General features: G+C 43.2%; 1 protein-coding gene and 1 long non-coding RNA gene across 2 annotated transcripts in view; one reads left to right on the top strand and one right to left on the bottom strand.

The window, feature by feature from the left end:
* CRPPA (CDP-L-ribitol pyrophosphorylase A) overlaps positions 1–22,926 on the top strand; it is a 490,539-nt gene that overhangs the window by 199,705 nt on the left and 267,908 nt on the right. The gene's annotated exons all lie outside the window — the stretch shown is intronic.
* Positions 725–21,739, bottom strand: LOC115084312. The gene is made up of 3 exons (XR_003854520.1): positions 21,670–21,739; positions 16,363–16,446; positions 725–867 (listed from the first exon to the last, which is right to left on the bottom strand). It is a non-coding gene; the product is annotated as an uncharacterized LOC115084312 (long non-coding RNA).

Genomic DNA, 22,926 nt, shown 5'->3' with positions numbered 1-22,926 from the left:
AGGCAGCGAAAAGACGAATCGAAGTCCAGGCAGAAGGCCGAGAGAAGACAGCAAAGAGACGAATCGAAGAGATGAGCCGAGGTTGAGTCCAGGAATCAAGCCAAGGAATGGGTCCGAAGAAGGGCAGGACCATGAAGACACAGGAACACAGCATACAATAGCCCCAAGGCACCGAGGGCAGCACAAGGCAGAGCAGCCCGAGAGCAACAGAAAGGATCTGTTGCAAAGGCACTAGAGAAGGGCAGCTGCAGGGTTTAAATCCCCCTCCGGGCTGACGTCATCTTCCGGTGGCGGGCAGACTCTCCCGCCACGGCCCCTTTAAGAGTCGGGGCCTCCCACGCACATGAGTCAGGGGAGGCCCCCGATGCAGTCAGGTTGGATGCGGCCTGCCGCTGCGGCAAGGCCGTTGCGTTGAGGAGCCGCTCAAGGTAGGGGGGACTGGCCGGTTGTGGCCAGACGCCATAACACATATTTGTTTTATTGTTTATTTTTAATTGTTTGCTTTTAACTTTTTCTGTGCTTACATTTTATATATGTTTTAATTATAGTAACCCCTGAGGCAGCTCTATCCTATAGAGCGAAACTCTGCCTGAGTTGGGCACGAATACTGTGAGAATAAAAGTCTTTTACTATACACCGATCTCATTCTTCTTGGTCGCTACACAGCTAAATTGGATCGGCTTCCGTTTGTTTTTTGGGTCCTATTTTATAAAGTATGCATGTACTCTGCTTCTGAAAATACTCATATACATACTTGTAATCATCAGCTCGCTGATACCTCAACCATTTCATCCAGACTTTCACCAGTTCACCTAGACCCTCCAACATTTCACCCTGAAGACTGACTTGTTCAGCAAGACCTCCCACCTAAAAATTACAGACAAAAGACAAGTGTGGTTTCAATCGCACAAGTTAAAAAGTGTAAAAATGTACAGACAAGTTCAGTAAGGTATGCAGATGTACCCCTTTCAAAATAGCAACTTGTGCGCGAATCCCACTATGGAATGCCCCTAAATTGCCCCTTTTTTTTCCTTTTAACATTTACGCACAATACTGCAAGTACACATAGACTATAGGTTTTTGCTAAATACTACTTAATATGAGCAAGTTTCAGTATTATGCATGTAAACCTTATGAAAATTAACCTCATAAAGTCTTTAGTAACTGGATAAACTGGCCTTGTGTAGTTCCTCCAATGTGATGGGTTTGTGCATGGTTACTCTTTCTGTGGTGGTGAAGGCCTTGGTGATGCCCTCCAGGAATCTGTCAGCCTGGACTGACTGAATGCTTAGGGGAGTAAAGGCCCTTGTAGAATCTGTTAATAACCTTTCTGTATGGACCTTTGTTTTCAGTTTTATTTTATTTTGCCTGGGAATTTCAATGTTATAACAAAAAAATGTCAGTGAAAAAATGATTTTGATAAAACACACAGATGAAAAATGAGTGGAAAAGTCTAGTTTAGTTATGCCTTTTTGATCAATTGTTAATAATCTTGCATTTTGAGTTTTTGTAAACCGTTATGATGGCTTTACCGAATGACGGTATATACAACTCAAGAAATAAATAAATAAATAAATAAATAAATAGAAATTCCTAGGCAAAATAAAATAAAAAGTGAAAACAAAGGTTCCTACCTTTATGACATCCTTTTTGTAACCCCGAGGATTCTATTCTTATGCTTATAACGGAGAGGGTGATTTTTCAGTGAATTTGTCTGCATAACTAAGCAGCTACTCAGAAACATTTTCTGGGCTGAAAACTGTCCTGTTTTGGCTAAAAATGCAAAGCCAGGGGCATTTGCTTGTAGGTCCACGGGTACAAAGTACTTGTGGACCTGCAAGCTTCCTATGTTAACAGTAATAGAGAATCCTAGCCTTCATCTCTACAGATGAGCACTTTGTTCTGTCTGATTCAGCAAACTGAAGACTACTTGGGCCTCAGACAGTTCCCTCATGCTAATCTTCGGCGGGGGTTACCTGAGCTCTGCACGTTAGAATGCTTCTGATTCATTCAGCTAATGCGATTGAAATTTGAAATTGGAAAACATTTCTTCTGTAAGTTTTCTGTTGTCTTGAATTAAGTTGAGAAAATCCAGTCTCTTTGAAGTGTTCAATAAATTCTTAGTCATTGTATCCTGTCTTTTGTTCGGATTTAATACAGACAGTTTGCATTCATATTAATAGTCTTTCTCTTTGTCTCCTATATGATGCAGAAATCTTGTTTGGTCTTTTTATCCTGGCTATCAGGTGCTGCTTTTATTAGTGCTTCATTCCAAACCAGAGTCTTGACCCTAAGGGGTCGATTTTAAAAGGCACGGAGGGGCGTCCATGTGCATGGGGTTCCTGGCGCATGCACGTGGATGCCCCAATTTTATAACATGCGCGTGTCACCCACACATGTAATAAAATACGATATCCCCATGCACAATCACGCTCGTGTGTGGGGGGGTGGGGTGGGGGTTGGTGGGAATTTTTCAATTACGTGCAGCAACGCGATCGGTCTTTTTCCCCAGTTCCCTTTCAGTCTGCTCCAATTAATGAGCGGACTGGGAGGGAACTTCCCTATCTTGCTACCTAACATTCCTCCGTTTTCCCTTCTCCACCCTGAACCCTAACCCTTACCTAGTTACCCCCAATTTTTTTGTTTGAATACTTACTACTCCTTGGGAGCAGAAGTAAACTCCGCGGGCCGGCCGGCTGCCAGCATGCGCTTCCCCAGGACAGCGTTTAATGGCGCTGTCCAAGCCCCCCTCCCACCCTGCCCCTCCCCACCCAGACCATACCCCCTGGCCCGCCCCTTTTAGCTGGCCTGGCACTAGACAAAAATTGAACTAGAATGCACAAGCCAGACTATATGCAGTGTAACAATGGCAAAATAGAAATACCATTCCTCATAAAATATTAAACAAAAAAAAATAAAAAAATAACATCCATTAAATCTCATATACAAATTATTAAAAAAATTTCCCAAACATCATTTAAAATAAAACTAGCAAACACATTAAATAATACCCAATAATTAAAACTAGTAAGAATAAAAAAATGTCTTTCTATACCTAGGAACCTTTGTTTTTCAGTTACCCTGAGATTTCTGTGGATTAGTTTGGGGGGAGCAGGGGAGAGTGAGGGAACTTTCTCCTTCCTCTTTCACACACGTTCTTTCATGCTCATACATGCGCTCACATACACATAGTTATTCTCATACATCCACATGCTTTTATCCACACACCTGCTCTCACACTTGCTCTTTTACACACACACACACACACACACACACAAAAACAATGCTCTCACACATACACACACACACACACACACACACACACACACACACACACATAAGAACATAAGAATATAAGAAATTGCCATACTGGGTCAGACCAAGGGTCCATCAAGCCCAGCATCCTGTTTCCAACAGTGGCCAATCCAGGCCATAAGAACCTGGCAAGAACCCAAATATCATCTGTGTATGTGAGAATATCTGCTCTTTCACACAACACATGCACTCTCTTACATAAACATGCTCTCAGGCACACACATAGAAGCTCTCTCACACACGCAGATATTCTCACATACACTGATGCTCTCTCATACATACACATACAGATGCGTTTTCTCAGGCAACCCATGCTCTATCACATACAAATCCACACATGCTGTCCATTAGGCTCAGTCTCCCTTTTCTCTTATAGTGAGAGGGAGGAGCTCAGCAGGCGGGACAGTCTTTTCTTTCCTCCTGCCGCTGTCAGGCTGTACATCACCGGGGCCACGAAGCCTTTTCTCTTCCTCCTGCCCAGGCCTGATGCTCGCGGGGGGGGGGGGGGGCGGACCACATTTTGCGATAAGATCAGCATAAAGGAAGTGCTAGCCCTGTGATTTTTGATTACCGCAGGACCCGGTACAGGAGAAGGAGCAGCAGCTGACTGGGCTCTTTCCTGCTCCCAGTTGAGTGATGCACAGGTCTCTTCTTGTCTTTGCCACCGGTGAGATGGGGGTCCACCGGCGGCTCTCTTCTTTCTTTTTCAGTTCGCCCTTCCCCCACACCTGTGCAGGTGCTGCACAATTAAAAAATTGCGGGGCTAGCACTTCCTTTATGCTGATCTCATCACGAGATTAACACAAAGGAAGTGCTAGCCCCACGATTTTTAACTACCGCGGGATTGGCACAGGAGGAGCAGCAGTTGAACGGGTTCCCTCCTGCTCCCGGTCGCGTGATGCATGGACCTCTTCTTGTCTTTGCCACCGGTGAGATGGGGTCCACCGGCGGCTCTCTTCTTTCTTTTTCAGTTTGCCCTACTCTCCCTCCCCCCTCCCTCCCCCGTGCCAGTCCCGTGGTATTCAGAAATTGCAGGGCTAGCAAATTTAGCTAAATAAATACCAGGAGGCAGGGGGAGGCAGCCACTGAGCGTTTTGGAGGGCACTTTCTGCCACTCCAAAATTTTGCTGCCTGAAGCGGCCGCCCCACTCTGCCTCATTATAGAACTGCCCCTGTATGCACAGTTGATTGCATGATGCAGACCCCTATAGAAATAGGCAGGGAGACTGTTCAGAGAAAGTACTGAAACCATGGCCTGCACAATCTCATGGCAAGGGGCTGAGAATGCTGCCTCATTTGTATACTCTTTGAAACACTTATTCGCTTCAGCTCTTTAAGAATCAATTAAGATAGCACCAACACTTAAACATATATGAAAATATGATTATTACAGTAGCTCGTGAAGGTATCAAGCATCACGTGTTGCTGTCTTGACATTCAAGTATGTATGGTAACCGCATCTCTGCTTTCATTTTATTGGATTAAGAGTTGCCGTGCCCATAAAGGAACTCAGATGGTGAAACATGCCTTTCTTTAATTTAGAGGAAGCACTACTGCTCGTTGACAGTTCTAGGGTGGCCTGACAGCTCTGATGTTCTTAACAAGGCAAAGTAGTATTGGAGAACTAAAGGCTGGATGAAAAGGTGTCCTATCTGCATAAGCCACTTTCTACAGAATCTCTGATATGATTAAAGCAGAGCAGAGTAGTATCAGAAATATATCTGCTTCTACAGTGAAGCTCCTGTAAAACAGAACAGCAAAGCACTGTCATGGCAGGGCAATAATACAAATAGTATTTTCAGAACAATTTCTCATTAATACTCATATCACCTCATAGTTGAAATACTGGGATATAACCCAATTTTTGCACAATGGTCCACTTGAGGTGGATTCATCACCCTCCTCAGTTTCTTCATCGATAATTTGTTTCTTCTTCTGTTGGGCAGTTGCCTCCTCTAGCCAGGAAAGACACTAATGGATGCAAGTAGTGTGTACTGTGCAACACTTTATGAATAACGTGTTCTTCTTCAGAGGCACAAGTGTTAATAATGCTCTTGTGTAATTGATCACCTGAAACCTGCTTTTAAGGAGGCTAAAGGTATGCTTGATGGGGGACTACTGCAGCAGTCTACAGATGGAGAGGTGTGACCAAGGAAGGATTTAGCATCAAAGCCAGTGGGGATTCCCATTATCTTGCTTTCAGAATTAGCTATAAGATCCGGGGGTACACAAGTACCCATGTAGCAGCAATGTGAACTATTAAATATTTTCCCCTTAGAGCCACAGAGCTGTACCTCAAATGCATGAACATTATAGCTAAGCCAAGTGACCAGAAAAGCACCTCTCTTAAAGGTAAATTTTCAAAGGCTTACGAGCAGGAAAAAAGGCCATATACATGTGAAGGTGGCCCAGTCACGTGTAATGTGTATTTTAAAAAGGGGTCACGTGTATGTATATGCGCCTTCATGTGCAAAAGTGTACATGGGAAAAAGTGGCATGATAGGGGCATGTCGGGGCAGGGTTTGAATGCAATGAAGTATTTTAAAAGTGACATACGTGTGAACGTCATCCAACTTACATGTGTTCATTTACTACTACTCATTTACACACACAAGTGCAAACTTTCATTTTTGACTTGGTGTTTGGCAGATTCACTTCTTTGGGTGAGTGGACACAGAAGCAGGCTAGAGGGTGGGAGGGAGTGTACCAGGGATCCTGGACATACAGGGGGGTCACCAGGACACACAGAGTCATAAGATAAGTGGGTGGGTGGGAGTGAGAGTATTTGGGATTTACAGGGTCAAAAAGGGGGGTGAGAGTGAGTATACCTGAGACAAACTGAGCCATACTGGGTGGTAACTGGGACATACTGTTTTATATTAGTGGTAACTGGAACAGATTGGAGGATAACTGGGACATATAGGGCTATAAGGAAGGGGGATGGGAGTAAGTTTTATTGTGGCCTACTGAGGGGTAGGAGTCAGTGGTGGAGATTACCATTTCAAAATGACTAATTGCCTTATGGATATTTATGGCACAACTGCTGAGGAAAAAGAGAGAACAGAGGAAGAAGAGGTATCCCTTACAGAGAGTATATAGAATTAGAGCACAGTTTTGTATCTCTCAGAAGAACAAGTCATGCACAAGTTCAGATTCAAGCCCTTTTTATTATTAAACATTTTTGGTCATTTGCAGTGTGAATGCAGCAAACAAACACAAGATTCAATTACTCCATCACTCTAGAAAAGGGAACCGTACTGTTCTGTGCCAGCAGTTAGAGTAGGACCTGCAACCTACCACCTGCAGGGGCCAAGCCTTGCCAGACATGTCAAATTCACCACCGCCCTGGCATGTTTGGCTACCGGCACCTTCCAGACTCCTCTAGGGGTCATGGCTGGAATCAGCCAGTCTGCCAGTTTCTAGTTGCGTTGTTCAGAAAAACACACCAATGTATATTCTTCCCTCAGAGAAGATAGCAGTGACATCAAATACTGATTGATTTCTATCAAATAGCAGGTTTCTCCTTTGTCTTGAGGGCTATCGAATGTACTCACAATCCTGTAAGGGTACCAGGGAGAGACAAGACCACTTACCGCAACCGCAAGGGCTTCCTCTCCCTCAATACACAGGTGATCTACGATGCCAAGCAGATCATCCTAGACATGGTGCACAGGTTTCCAGGATCCACTCACGATACCTATATCCTCTCGCAGTCAGGAATTAATGACATCTTCCAGGAAGGGCACATCACTGGGAACTGGCTTCTAGGTAGGAATGTACTTATCACTACCACCACACAGTAACTAACCTCTTCTTGTTGTCTACCACATTTCTAGGTAGACTTTCGGCATAGGTCTAGGAGGATTGCTGCAACCTACACCTGAGAATTACCCTGCTGCCCATTCCTAAGGGATATCTAACGCTGCTCTTCTCTGTTACAGATAATAGAGGATATCCACTCAAAACCTGGTCCATGATCCTGCTAGCTAACCCACAGACCACTGCAGAAGCTTGCTACAATAGGGCACACCAGCAGACCAGGGCAGTCATTGAGAGAACATTTGGTCTACTTAAAACATATTTCTTCTTACTGGACACTTCTAGGACATGCCTTCTCTATAACTCATCTAAAGTCTGTGGCCTGTCTCCTCCCGAGGGACTGGAAGATAATCAGGATGATGAGGTGGAGGAAGAAGATGATCTGAATCGGGGGAATTGTAGGAGGTACATTGCCTGAGTCAGTGGCTGGCTATAGAGAAAAGGAACACTTTCATAGGAAGACATTTTAGACAGTGATGGTGAATTTATTTACATGGTGTGCTCAATGTGACGAATAATACAGAAAATCATATCATGTACTTCTTTGGCCGCCCTCTTTTTCAGGGAGGGTCAAGCTCTGGTGCCTTGGACTTTCCAAGTCTAGTGTTCCACAGCGGTGCCCGCTTGCAGCTGACACTGCCATCGGAAGGCACAGGACCAGAGGGCAGTGGCTTATCTTGATGCAGCTGAGAAGATGGCCCAGCTGCTGTGGTGAGCCTGTGCTCCACCTGTTCCCTCACAGAGAGAGGTGCATAATTCTCTCTCATGGTGGCTGGTGTAATGCTGCACATTGCAATAATGCAAGTGGTGGTGGCAAAAGAGGATGTGGTACTATGATAGAAGGTGGTGGAGGCATAGGTGGAGCAGCCAAGGGGGCAGATGGAACTCTAGCCTGAGGAGGCAGGAGCTAGAGGGCAATTGTGATGCAATGGAGGCCCAGACTGCAGTGTAGGGGGAGATGCTCCAGAGGATGCTCCCCTACCAGCCACAGCTCCATACTGTGTGCCTTATTTTAAAAAGCATTTACATGTGTAAAATGGGGTTTTACTCGAGTAAGTGGGCTTTTGAAATATATGCTATTGAATTGTCTATAGGATTTACTTGTGGAAGTGCACTTTACTTGAGTAAATGTCTTTTGAAAATTGCTACAACAGTATATTACCTTTACATGCTTAACTCCTTTGAAAATTACCTCCTATATGCGTATATTCTCTTTAAACATATCGTATACCTGTATTTTGGGATAACAGCTGGATCCGTCTACTCTGAGACTTTAGGATCTGATCCAGTGTTTCTCCTTAGAGTTTGCAATGTGAGAAAAACCTAGACCAGACCGACCTGTCCCTAATGCCATTGAACCTGCTGGTATTCAACCTACACAAGGTACAGAGCGCACTGTTAGCTCGCGTTTGGACGCGTGTTTTCGACGCGCTAGCTTTACCCCTTATTCAGTAAGGGGTCGAAAACGCAGCGTCCAATCCCCCCGAAACTAATAGCGCCTGCAACATGCAAATGGATGTTGATGGCCCTATTAGTTATTCCTGCGTAATTCAGTAAGTAAAATGTGCAGCTAAGCCGCACATTTTACTTTCAGAAATTAGTGCCTACCCAAAGGTAGGCATTAATTTCTCTCGGCACCGGGAAACTGTACAGAAAAGCAGTAAATAATTAAAAACAAAAATTTAAAATTGGCCCGTGGCTCGCGGGTTGAAAACCAGACACTCAGTTTTGCCGGCGTCCAGTTTCCGAACCCGTGGCTGTCAGCGGGTTTGAGAACAGACGCCGGCAAAATTGAGTGTCGGCTGTTAAACTCGCTGACAACTGCCTCTTTTACCGCGGGCCCTCATTTAAATACTGAATCGCGCGCGTGGCCTGTGTGTGCGCCGGGAGAGCGGGCATGTGCCCGCTCTCCTGCGACATTTACTGAATCGGCCTGTATGTGTGCTAAGTCTTACAGTTTTTCAGTCTAAGAGTTTCTAATGGTTCTCTGTAGCTTCTTCTACCCTAACAACCCTTTATCCTTTGAAATAGCTGATGAAATTAACAGGTCTGAACCAGCTTCAGTTGGTAGACAATCTCTGATAAATTGCTGGAATACATTTGGTGTGAGGGTGCTTACGGATTAGTGGTGAAGATGGGTGAGGGAGAGGTTGGAGAAAAAACAAGGAGTCCCTGATAGCTTACAGCTGGTAACTTTTGTGCGAGAGTACTGAAATAGCAAATGATCCTTGATGTTTAGTAGAACTCAAGGCAATGCAGAACTGCATTCAGGATAGGTCTGGGAGAGATATAAGTGTGTTTAATGCTATATAGGGCTTGGCAAAGGGTACTAAGCTTTCTGAAAAGAAGCCGGGCCCTAACAGCCAGGCTAGCCAGTGGGAGCATGGAGAGGGGTAGGCGTGTTGCTGTACATTTCTCAAACACCTGTATTAAGATTGGTAGATCGTCAGTCTCTGTATTACACAAATTATAGCATTTTATTTTAGTAATATCTGAAGCTTATGGGATATCGAGGTTACTTAGTTGACTTTTCAGCAGCAGCCTGCTTCAGGTGTATTCTTCTCCTACCAATAGTGCTGGCTGCTGCTCCCCAGCACTGACCTCGGCTACAGCAGCATCAGGAGGGGGCCGGGTTCTCAATGTTGTCCTTATTCTCCTCCTCCTCTGTGAAGAGAATACAAAATGTGTGGCATTTCATGTACTCATTTGCTTCAAGATGTGATGTGAATTATCATACAGGCAGTTTGAGGACATTCGTTTTGTGGGAGGGGTGTAGGCAAAGGGAAGTGCGCCTAGCCATGGGACATCCATAATCATATGGTGGTGGCCAGGCCATATAATAGTTATTTGATATATGGAGGCTTTGGTTCAGCAATATTTTATTATTTGGTGCCTGTTTATTATTTATTAATTTTATAGATTGATAGGCTGCCTGTGCTGAGGCTGTAGGCGGCACACAACATAGCATACATGAATACAATAAAATATGGGTTTGAAGGTAGACTCTGTGTCAGGATAGGTAGAATTGGGTTGTAGTCAAGGGTCATTATGCATCACCTAGTGTATAGGTGTTTCTAAAATAGGGGGCATATACTTTTAGTGGTTAGAAATTTTGGAATGGGTTTGAATACTTTGAAGAGTTTCTAGCTAGCCCTGAGGGTGCCTTTCAAGTGACAGCTCATGACAGAGTTGCCCGTGACCCAGAGAAATGCCAGTGTCCAATGTAAGTTTGCATAAGGGTTTGTTTACACTCAAGGCAGAGAAAGGGTCTTGCTGAGCATTAGGCCTTTACTATAGCTGGTGATGGAAACAGGACATAGACAGACCATGTGAAAATCTCCCTGATGGCCATATCATGATCTGATCTCCAGCTCCATCCCACCTGGATGCAATCAGTCCAGCCACGTCCTTCGCTTCTGGCGCAGCTCCTAGACAATTTTCTTCAGGGCCTCAATTTATACAGAGAAATAGGAATGCAAAGTTTAGTGTGCATTATAGCTGTACTGTGATATCCATACTGATATGTAAATATATTTACTACTGATTTCTGGAGTGAGTAGTATGGCACTTTGCACTCCCGTAATGCACCTAGAATTTGGTGTGCTGCCACCAGGCTCAAAAGTACCTTAGAACAGGGTCACTCCATGAACTACTGTGGTACCCCTTTTCATGAGGGAGAAAGCTGGGCAGTCCAGCCAGTGGGAATATCCCTTACTGGTAATAGCTAATTAAAAAAGAATAACTCTAGCACTTCAGTAAGCATGCAGCTTTGGGGAGTAACAGGAACCATAGGACAGGGCCAAATCTTTGCCTTCTGAAAGAAAGACATTGGTTTACGCTGCTTTTGGGGCCACCATTAAATCTATCACATGTTCCAGAGGATGTTCTAGCTCACAATTTTACCATTATTATTCTTGTGACTGTTGGTTTAAGTCATCCCTTGTTATCCTTGCCTATGATTTCATTCTTGCATTATATTACCTTGGCAACACATGTACATTGATCATGCTGTTAACTGAATTACATCTGTTACTGCATCCATACATAACTGTTGACTCTTGCCCTATCTGTAGGCCACATTGGGGCCCCTTCCAGTGACCTCTGTGTACACACTAAGCAGCCCCATCCCATCCCTTCACCCCTTTAGCCAGCCTAGTGAGCTCCCATGCACACCCTAACCAGCCCTCACTCCCATCCCCCACCCCTAGAGCCCTCCTTAGTGACTCCCAGGCACACCCTAAGGAGCCCCCACCCCCAGCCTCATGCCCCTATAGCCACCTCTAGTAATCCTCCATGTACACCCTAAGCAGCGCACACCCCTACTACCCCTGTGGGTATGAAGCTGTATGGTTAAAGGCACATTGCAGGCCTTCCAGGCCTGTTTGTTCTGGAGGAGGTTCCTCCTCATGCCTGGGAAGGGGAAGAGCCCCTCATGTTATCCACCACCAGGTATGCCAGTCAGGCAACATCCCTGGTGATGAAGTTAGGTAGGTGAGCTTGTGATGACATCGTGGAATGAGCATGCTCTGGAAGAATGTGAAGTTGCGCATTGCGGAAGTGTGCGTGTGTACGATACACGCACAAATTTGTGCGAGGACTCGAAACCACGTGCAAATGTAAGTGAGACATACACGTACAATGTATACATAAAAATTACCTGTATTTTATATCATGTATGTACATGCGTATGTTATCAAATTCATTCGCATGAGCACGTGAGTCTGTATGTGCATGAATATGGGCTCATGTGAGAATCTTTTAAAGTTATCCCCTCTATGTACCGTCTTTTTACAGGCTGCAGTAAAGTGTGAAAATTGGTCACAGGACATATTTTAGCTGTGGCAAATAACCAGTTCCTTACTCCAGCTTTTCATCTTGAGGCAATTTTGGACCTTGTGCAGAAGTGATCGCGAGACTGTCTCTTTCCAAGTAACGAGAAACAACAGCATGGAGGGACTTTTTTCAACTTTATCTGGAGCCAGTTTTTGTTTTCAATCTCTTTGTCTTAGGTTAGAGTAAAAGAAAAAAAGTGTATGGGTAACCAGTTACCAGGGTTTTCTGTGGTATGTCGATGAGGTTTGAGCCTGCAGCCCTAGGAGTTGCAGGCTGTGGGCCTGCTACTGACTCTCCAGAGAGTCCTAGCATTTTTACCCTCTATACTAGGGAGAACTATACATGCCTCTGCAGTACTCCTATTGGATCAGCACTGTGTGCACCTCAAATTTAGACCTACATATAAGGCACTCCCAGAAGGCACATCCTTTTTGGCGTCTGCTTCGCAGAAGCTCTATTCCTCAAGCCTCTGATCCTGACCCTGTTCTTACCTTGTTATCTTGTTCCAGTGTTCCTGTCTTGTAATCTTGATCCACTACTCCTGCTCCACTCCTGTCTTCTAGATCCTGTCCAGCCCTTAGGCTCTACCATCATGCCTCAGGCATAACCTCTCTAGATACACACCTTCCATCTGGAGCGGCCCTTGATAACCGAGTCTTGATAGCGCCGACATGGGAGGATAAGAAAATAAATTGATTTTCCCTTCCATAGGAAACAATAGGGGATTTTGGATTTGAAGGGAGATTGCTCAGATTTATTCTGGCCCTGAGTAGGAGTAAATTTATTCAGGATCGAAGAGATGAATAGAAGGCATGTATGAGGAGGGGTGAATCATCATTTGTTGGGTGGTAACGTGGGTGGGGGTCGAGCCTTAGAATGGAGTGTATAGGCAAGCTCTGCCTTCTATGCTTGGTGAAAAAACAAGAAAAACAAGACCGATGCCTTGGAAAGTAAAATTTATTCTAATAGATCCAGTTAAAAAATGATGCACCAAATAGCAGCCAAATATCACCTCTTATGATTACATATTTTTGGCAAAACCTAGTTGATGCTAATTTGCCAAAAACAGGCTCAGACCTCTGGCAGTGAATCAAACCCATCATTCTTTGCAAATAAATAGTTGCCTTCTACAGTACTTTTGTGTCTGATAGATTGACAGGTATGAGCAATGCATTATTAAGTGTCACGGACTCTGTTGTAAATTTGGCATTGTTAAATAATATTCCCTAGTATAGAGTTCTCTTACATTCAGATATGTGTTGGAGTCACATCCCCACACATCTATAATTTGTCAAGCTCATTTAGGGTGGTTTTTAAGCAAAGACTCACTTTTTCACCCTCTAGGCATCACATGGTTTATCTGATATCATATTCCACAACATGCAACTAAATAACAGAAGGTATTAAGAAATAGAGGCTGCTCTGTCATAGTTTCTCCCTAGAGCATAAGAGTGTCATCCCAGTCTTCTTGTCTTAGAATCAGGTGAGCACCATTCTCAAACTGCAGCCTCCTGTGTGAAAATATACCATGACTAGCCGTTAAGCCCGTTAAAACGGGCGAGATTCCATCGGTCAGACCGGCACGGTTAGAGCCGCTCTGTTCTCCACAACTTCCCTTTTCCTTCCATCCTCTCTCACCTCATCTACAACCCCTTCTCTCTCCCAGCCCTCCTCCACTCTTTTTTCCTCTTCTCCAGAACTTCTTACCCTTCCCACTTGTTCAGTCATATCCTCTTCCCTTTTCCCTTCCCCCTTCCCCCTCACCTTCCCTTTCCTTCCCCTTCTCCCCTCTCCCTCAGCCCTCCTCCACTCCCTCTTTTTCTCTACTCCACTTTACCCTTCCCACTTACATCCTCTTCCTTCCATCCCTTCTCATCTTCCCTTTCCTTCCCCTCCTACCTCCTCAACCCTTCCCTCTCCCTCAGCCCTCCTCCACTCCCTTTTTCTGTATTCCACAACTTTACCCTCCCCACTTACATCCTCTTCCTTCCCCTCCCACCTCCTCCACAACCCCGACCCTCCCCCTCAGCCCTCCTCCACTCCCTCTTCTTCTCTCTGGCATGTCTGACACTTAGATACCGCCGCTGCTGCTCCATGGGAGGTCTCCGGGGGTCTCTCTCGCGCGCGCCTCTCCACCGGGCTTGTTGCTGGCCCGCCCGATGCTCGGTGATGAGGCGCGCGCGAGAGAGAGACTCCCGACGACCTCCCATTTCTGTGTCTGTGCCGCCGCCGCTGCTTCTCCCCGCGCAAGAGAGAGAGACCCCCCGGAGACCTCCTGTGCTGCTGCCACTGCTCCTCCTCGCCGTTTCCAAGACAGCCGTCCGCTGGGCTCCCCTCTGACGGACGTGCTCTCACGCATGCGCAGTAGAGCTGCTCCATACTGCGCATTTGCGGCACGTCGGTCCAAGCCCATTTATATGGTAGATAACCTTGTAGATAGCCATTATTAATCTACAATGGCATAAATGTAATAAATACATCTCTCTACTATTCCACTGTCCATTCTTTACATAAATGAAATACATCAAATATGATTCATAAGGAGATACAATGAGAAATCCTAACCCCATCACACATTGCCATATTAAAAAAAAAGGCAATCATTGTTTAAATCTTCTAAAAAAGATTTTTAATTTTGGTCTGGAAGTTTTGGGCTAAATCTAACTATGAGAAATAATTTGGGTACCTTAGCACAAATTCTCAAATTTACTCCTTAAAAATGAAAATAATTGGACTTACCCTAAGGAAAGATGCTGTTGCATGAAAATGCTAGAGAAATAAAGCTACAAATAGACAATTTCTAGCCCATTTTAAATTTGAACCAAATATCAAAACAATTCTGTTATGCCTCAGTACTTTGCTTGTCAAATCATTGGCTGTTAATCTGACTCTAGCATTGCAACACTGTTTTGAATTATATCAACTCTGAAGCAAGATTGATTGGTGGTCTGTTGTATAAACTCGACTATTTAAATATTTCTGCTCTTGATTAACTATTTGGCAAAGTAGTAGACCAAGAGTATTAAATAAGTCCTGTAGTGGGAATAAACTATGACAGGGTAACGAACAGTTGAGAGAAGTTTTATATAAACTATGTGTAAGAAAAAAAAACCAGCCACACACATACACTGTGGGCCTGTCAGGGTTAAGAGCATTTAGAAGGCAGCGCTTGGATTACAGAGAAGGAAGGTGGGGATAGCTGAAACTAGACATCATGCTCTAGTAATGCCAACAGGCTGATTCCTTTGGCTTGATTGAGGATTCTTGAAGAAAACTTCTCGATTGAATATTTAAGATGATGGTTCTTAGGTTAGGGCCACTTTTAAGAATTCTTAGTTCTGTCGTCCAGAGAAGAGTTCCAATGCTTTTGCCACACTTACTTTGGACCTCAGAATTTTTTTTTTTCCGACCTGGTAGTTTCCTCCTGTTCCTTTGGGCTTCCAGCTCAATCGGAACTAAGACTGGGATCTGGCACTGTGAGCCTTCATTTGCAAGTACCCAGAGATTTTTCTCTTATTTTATATTCTCTCCCAACTGACTTTAGTCCAGTCAATATAGCAACAGTCCTTGGCTAGGGACCATGTAAATCCATCCATTCATTCAGATAAACTAGTGGCTGGTTACTGTCCAGCAAGGCTATGGGTACCTAAGAGGCTGGATGTTTAGTGTTGGCAGCTGTTTAGATTATTATAGCACTTGGAGGGAAAACATACAGAAACTTGGTCTTGGATTAAGTATGGGATCTTAATGTTCATCTGCCCAGGATGATAGAGAATCAATGAGGAAGAAACAAATTGACTTGGATAAGGTGTGATATCTTACAAGCAGGTCAAGCCTCTATAGCTGGCAGTTGGGATATATCCTTGTAGTGTGTTACAACTGGGCAAACTGGAGAGGCCAATTGGACTTTTTCTGCCATCTTATACTTTAACTGTTCAGGACATGGGATCATTTTTGCACTGCAGTACATCACCAACTTGGACAAAATTTGTGCTGTGTATCTCCCAATTGAGCATGGCAACCACTCAAACTCAAAGAAACATCAGTGCTTCAAAATTGCTTCATATCCCCCATGTGTAAAAATAAACCGCTGCAACAGGTGCTGCTTTTCATCATGGTTCTGTTCTGTTCTGTTCCTGTGTTTTAGGCTTATGAGAATTTTTTAGTCATTTAACTGGATTTATGTCTATACCTCTTAACAGGTTCCCAACTGGGAACCTTTCCTCTGAAGATCTTCCCTGTTTCAGCTTCTCAGGGTTAGAGAGTAAGGTTATATTCCATCTAAAAGAGAGAGCTTTTCCCTCTGTAAGCTGCATGTTAACTGGATAGGGAAGAATCTCAGGAACAGTATGTAAATAAGGACACCAAAGATTAAATACAATTTAAAAAGGGTACCTGAGTCTTGGAGCTTTCTCAACAGGTGTGTAGCGGAGTCCCAGAGATGGCAGGTGACGTGGTGGACTCTTGGGGATTTGGAGGCTGAAGGCAACATAAGAACATAAGAAAATGCCATACTGGGTCAGACAAAGGGGCCATCAAGCCCAGCATCCTGTTTCCAACAGTGGCCAAACCAGGCCATAAGAACCTGGCAAGTACCCAAAAACTAAATCTATTCCATGTTACCATTGCTAGTAATAGCAGTGGCTATTTTCTAAGTCAACTTAATTAATAGCAGATAATGGACCTCCAAGAACATATCCACTCCTTTTTTAAACACCGCTATACTAACTGCACTAACCACATCCTCTGGCAACAAATTCCAGAGTTTAATTGTGCATTGAGTAAAAAAGAACTTTCTCCCATTAGTTTTAAATGTGCCCCATGCTAACTTCATGGAATGACCCCTAGTCTTTCTTTTATCCGAAAGAGTAAATAACCTATTCACATCTAACCGTTCTAGACCTCTCAGGATTTTAAACATCTCTATCATATCCCCCCTCAACATAAAATTGCTCCCACAATAAACTTCTCCCCCTCCTTCCAAAAAAATACAGCATTAGCAGCACTGAAGCTGCAGGTAAAGGAAGAACCCAGCAGCCAGGAAAAGAAGAGAGGCCTGGTATGGAGCCTGAGTGTTGTGCTGCTTTAGCTCCTAGGCCCTGATGGTGCTCGATGCAGGCAGCCGTGGGGATGAGGCCCAAGGGATGAGATAGGTCTTCTCTGGGGAGACAGCATGGTGGCAGAAGGTCAGGCGATTGTTGGCTTCATTTCAAGTACTGTGGTAATTCCAGAGAGGCTCCCGGTAGCCCAAAAAGGTGTAAGTGATACCCCTGGGGAAGGGGCTGGAGTGAGAATATCAGGTCCCTGTTCCTGCTGCCAGGCCCGCCTGCTGTTAATCCGGCTGTAGTGGTGAGCAAAAGGCCCCATTGGAGGCTGCGGTAAGGCACTGCAGCGAGGGGGTGAAATTGGAGCTGCTGGCCCTCCCTACAGCTTCCTGGGCAGTGCAGATTAGAAAAAAGAAAAGAAAAAGCGCGGCCATGGTTTTAAAGCTGGGAGCTGCAGGAGGCTTTGGGTGCCTTGAGAAAGCCCCTGGTGCAACAATGAAATGTGGACCACGATTCTGCTGACATCATCGATGACGTCAGCAGGGATCCGCAGATCTGAAATGGGGACCACAGAAAAATTTAAAAATAAAGTAAAAGAAATTAAATCAAAAGAAATTAAATATAGCGTGCAGGAGGGGAGCTCTCAGGGATAATGAGGATGCCCCTGCCATGCTGCAAAAATCTATTTCAAAAGTGGAAGTAGCTCTGATGAAGTCCTGGCGATTTGGGGGTAAAAACCTCTAAAACCACCCATAATCCATTTAATTCAGATTGTAGGCACCAGGGAGGAGGCTGGGGATCCTTAACCCATGTTTATTTTGATGCAAAAGTTACAGATTTTAAAATATGGGCATCGATGCCAATGGGTGATTTTTGGGTTTAACAGGTGTGTGGGGTAAAACAGGTTAGGGATGGCTAGTCTAATACAGACTTTCATTACATGGAGAGGATATTTGAAAATAATCTTTGTTCTGCATCTGCACAATACATGAGCACATTTAGGCTTTATAATTGAATTCTATTGCTACAAGAATTCCAGTCCATTAAAATTCTGGTTATCCGGACCAGGTTTTCCCTGACTAAAACTAGTGCCATCACTATAGCACAAAAACAATTCCGAAGTGGTCTCCAGGGAAACCTGGAGATGGCTTTGCTAGCAATGGGCAAACAAGCAGGTGCGATTATACCAAGACATAGTAAAGCACAACAGAACAAAGACCATTAGAAACATTATGAGGAATGTTAAATGTCACCAAAATTCTTTAACATGACAAACATTTGAGGCAAGACACAGAGAAAGCTTGTCATGGATTATTTAGAAGTGCTATCACTTAGCATAAGAACTAATTTGAGCAGTGACATCAATGAGAACAGAAATTTAATGATGCTAAAAGTTAGGGTGACAGTTTAGAATTAGAAAAAAACACAACTTCAGTTGGAGTGGGAGAGCTTTGCTTTGGCTCTAATGAAGATTGAAAAAGTGCAGAAAAACATTCTTTATTGACAAGGACAGTGTAGTGACATAGTGTGACTGAAAGTGTGAGAGTAATAGTGTGAATTTTATTTAAGGAATCCTGCTAAGGTAAGGCCAAGGATAGTAAAGATAATTTTAAGTACTGCTGACCCACAGAAGTAGTTGTCAGGATTTGTTAGACAATGGCAAGAATGAAATTTGATGAAAGAGTGTAACTGCTACACAGTTTCAAGAGAAAACTAAAACACTTGCAAGAATATAGAAGCATTTCCAAGCTGGAAGGTGTTCAATGGTGATACTACTAATAAAAAATGCAGTTTAAAAAAATGACAGTGCTTGTTCCTACAGGAGACTATTAAAGAAAATCTGCAAGTGTTATATTTATCATTATAGCACAAACTGAGAATTGCCCTGGTAGTCTCAATATTCTGACAAGGAAGAAAGGAGACATGCAAGCACCTTTGTAGAGCAGTACCAAGGTTGAAAGGCTTTACTCTAAGAGACTGAAAAAAATAGAATAGATAAAAGGAGAGGGCATGCCGCAGAAAGAAAGGCATTGACGTAATTAAAGACAAAACCTTGCCTTTAAATGCTTATGTTCATTTATTTATTTATTTCTTGATTGATTGATTGATTGATTTTTATATACCGTCGTTCGGTGTAGCCATCAACAATAGTTAACAAAGCATGACAGAAACAATTTCTAACACAGGTAAGTACAGTGCATGCTAAAATAATAAAAAAGAGACAATATCACTCATGATAAGAACGGGTTAAATTTAAGCATTAAAAGGGAATAAATATTAAAGCAAGACTAAAAGAAGTTTAAATTGTGGAATGAATATGGAGAATAGGTTGTAGAGGATGAGTGGATTATTAGGGATCTTGATATGCTTTTGTGAATAGCCAGGTCTTTATATCCTTTTTAAATATTTTGAGACTTGTTTGTAATCGAAATTCAGTAGAAAGTGTGTTCCATAATTTTGGGCTTGCAAGCGAGATTGCATGTTCACGCACTTGCGAGAGTTGTGCAGATCGTATTGAGGGGATTGTTAGTAGACCTTTGTTGGCTGATCGTAGGTTTCGTTGAGGTACGTGAAGTTTAATTGCTGCATTCAACCAGTCTGTCTGTTCTTCATATATAATTTTATGTTTGATGGTAAGTACCTTATTTATTTATTTATTTTAGATTTATATTCCACTTTTTGCAGCACTTCAAAGCGGATTACATTCAGGTACTGTAGGTATTTCCTATTTGATTCGGTATTTTATTGGTAGTCAATGTCATGATGTAAAAAATGGGGTCATGTGCCATATTTCTTGGTGCCAGTTAGGATTCTAGCTGCTGAATTTTGGAGAATTTGTAGGGGACGAATGGTAGAAAGGGGTAGGCCAAGTAAGAGCGAATTACAATAGTCAATATTGGCGAATATGAGAAGTTGTAATACAGTCCTGAAGTCGTCTGGGTTTAGAAAGGGCTTTAGTTATCTTAGTATTAGTAGTTTGTGATATCCGTCTTTTATTTTTGCTGCAATGTGTGTTTTGAAGCTTAATTCACTGTCAAAGATAATTCCAAGGTCGTATGCGTGTGTAACGGGAGATTTCAGACTTTGGGTCCTCAAGTTTTAGTGGAGGTAGTGGTGCCGGGCTAGTTTTTCTCTCTAGGAGTATGATTCTGTTTTGTCGATGTTTAGTATAAGTCTCATGTGAGTCAGTAGTTGTTTGATTATAGAAAGATACATGGCAGTTTTTTTGTAGGTTGAGTCTAATGTATATTGGATTGGAATTAATATCTGTATGTCATCAGTGAAAAGATAGTGAGTCAAGCTGAGACCTGCAAGTAAGAGCAAATAGATGTTAAAGTGGTGGATAGGGATAAACCTTGGGGGACACCAGTTTTGAGATGAATTTTGTCGGAAAGGGAGTTATTAATTTTCACTTGATAGTTCCTATTTGATACTTAGGATGAGAACCACTGATGTGTTTTCTCTGTGAGCCCAAGTTCTGTTAGATGATCGAGACGTATGGAATGATTTACAGTGTGAAAGGCAGCTGATAGATCTAGCAGAACCAGTAAATAGCTTTGGCCAAGGCAAAAGCCTCTTAACACCGTATCGTTAAGAGAAAGGAGAAGAGTTTCGGTACTGAGGTGTTTCCTGAAGCTGAACTGTGATGGGAACAAAATGTTATTTTTTTCTAGATGTTCTGTAAGCTGTGTGTGAACGACTTTTTCAATAAGTTTGATAAGGAATGATAGGTTGGAGATGGGACGGTAATTATTTAGAATATCTGGATCAAGATTGTTTTTTTTTAATAATAGGATTAATTACTGCTAATTTTAGACTGTCCGGGTATTAACCTTCCGAGAGGCCAGATTGATAATTTCCGTAATGGTGTTGGTGATTGTGATTTTTATTGATTTCATCGTGAGTATGGGGATACTATCCAATGGATGGTTGTCGGGGTTCATATTGTTAATTAGAGATTGAATTTCAAGAGAGAAGATTAAATCGAAATTCGTCCAGCTGGAAATTTCTTTTTTTCCCATGTTGATGGGTTGAGCATCACTACTGAAATTGTTGGTGATTAGGTTCATAACTTTATCCTTAAAAAAGTGGGCAATTTCATTACATCTGTTTTCCGATAATGGTGCTTTGTAATTGTTAGCAGTTCTGGTAAATTACTAAATTAGTCAGTTCAGAAGTGTTAAGGAAAAGGTTAATGGGATAGAAAGAGTCTGATAACGTGCACATTCTCACTTTCTTTGTCATAGAGTAGGATGGACTTAATTATCTTTATTTAACTAGATTAACAGTTCCACTAAGTGTTTAGAAATATTTTCACTAGAGAACTTGCACACTAGCTGGTGGAAGATTTACAGAATAGGGAGATAGAATCTCTTGTCGATTTCTTTTGCGCATAGGGTAGTAGGAAGAATAAAGAATTATGTGTCAAGAGCTCTTGCCAGCACAAGCCAGCATTGAATGCCAACCATGCCCACAAGCATCTTAAAATAAAGTTAAGTGTGCACACACAACCAGTCAATATGGGCCTACACAAAATAGAGAGAGTAAGACACCAGCAAAAAGAGAAAAGGAGAACGAGTAGAATTTAGTAAAGAAAAGAAAGAAAACACACAAAAGAGACATATAAATAAACATAGACACAAAGTTTTATACTTACCTGAGGGAAGTTCATAGAAGAAATGCCCATCCACAGCTGAAAAACAAAACAAAAAACACATAAAGTATCAATTCTTTGAAATCATACAAAAAAGCACATAGAAGTAGAAACATTAATAGCTTTCTTGTTAAATAAGCAATACTTGTCTAATATACTCAGCTAAGCAGTCTTGAGAATTCTGGAATTCTAGTTTCACTAACCCCTAGATTCATCAAAATGCGATAATTTTTGCATGGATAACGCCCGTGAAAAGGAAAAGGGGTGTGGCTATGATTTTAGAATTAGAAGAGAGAGAGAGACTCTGGAGTGGCACACATAGTAGTCAACTATTTATGCTGCTATAGGAGGGCCAGCTAGTAACTCGAGGTGAGGTTTTGGTGGTGGTCTAGGGCTCTGGGGCCAGTTTTACCTGCAGAGTGAGACATACAAACAGCACAGTAGACCTCAGAGAAGATTTGACGTGATTTGGAGTGAGGAAAGTCAAACTAAGATGAGATTACTTCAGTGTTCTCCCGCCCTAGCTTGATAGTACCCTGGTAGAGAGTCCATCAAGCTAGGGTGAGAGAACATTGTAGAAATCTCATTCTTTGTGTGAATTTCCTCACTTTAAATCACGTCATTGTGAAACATGGTTACTGCCTGAACTTCAAAATAGTCCCAGCGAATTCCCCACTACTCTTAATGTGGAATGCCTTGGAACATCAGGCAGTCCTCGAGTCTGAACTCTTGGCCTTGTTGGAAGCTGGTACGGTTGAACCCGTAGCCCGCTCTCAGGAGGGTCGAGGTTTTTACTCGAGGTACTTCCTGATACCAAAGAAAATAGGTGGCCTTCAGCCTATTCTTGATCTCAGAGCCTTAAATAGGTTCTTGCAATGAGAACGCTTCAAGATGGTCTCCTTGGGCACCCTGAACCCTCTCCTTCGCAAAGGGGACTGGCTCTGCTTTCTTTATCTGAAGGACACTTACGCTCATATAGCCATATTCCCGCCTCACAGGAAGTATCTCCACTTCCTCATAGGCCACAGACACTTCCAATACAGGGTGCTGCCCTTCAGCCTTGCCTCTGCCCAGAGGGTCTTCACGAAATGCCTGGTTGTAGTGGGTGCACACCTGCACCGCAATGGGGTGCACGTGTTCCCCTACCTAGATGACTGGCTTATCAGGAACACCACGCAGGAGGGTGCTGTTCGTTCCCTCTACCTCATGGCCCGAGGGTGCTGCAATCACTGGGGTTCATAATCAATCTCCCCAAATCTC

Source organism: Rhinatrema bivittatum, chromosome 2, assembly GCF_901001135.1.
Source record: "Rhinatrema bivittatum chromosome 2, aRhiBiv1.1, whole genome shotgun sequence".
NCBI lineage: Eukaryota > Metazoa > Chordata > Amphibia > Gymnophiona > Rhinatrematidae > Rhinatrema > Rhinatrema bivittatum.
This window is presented reverse-complemented; position numbering and strand designations above follow the sequence as displayed.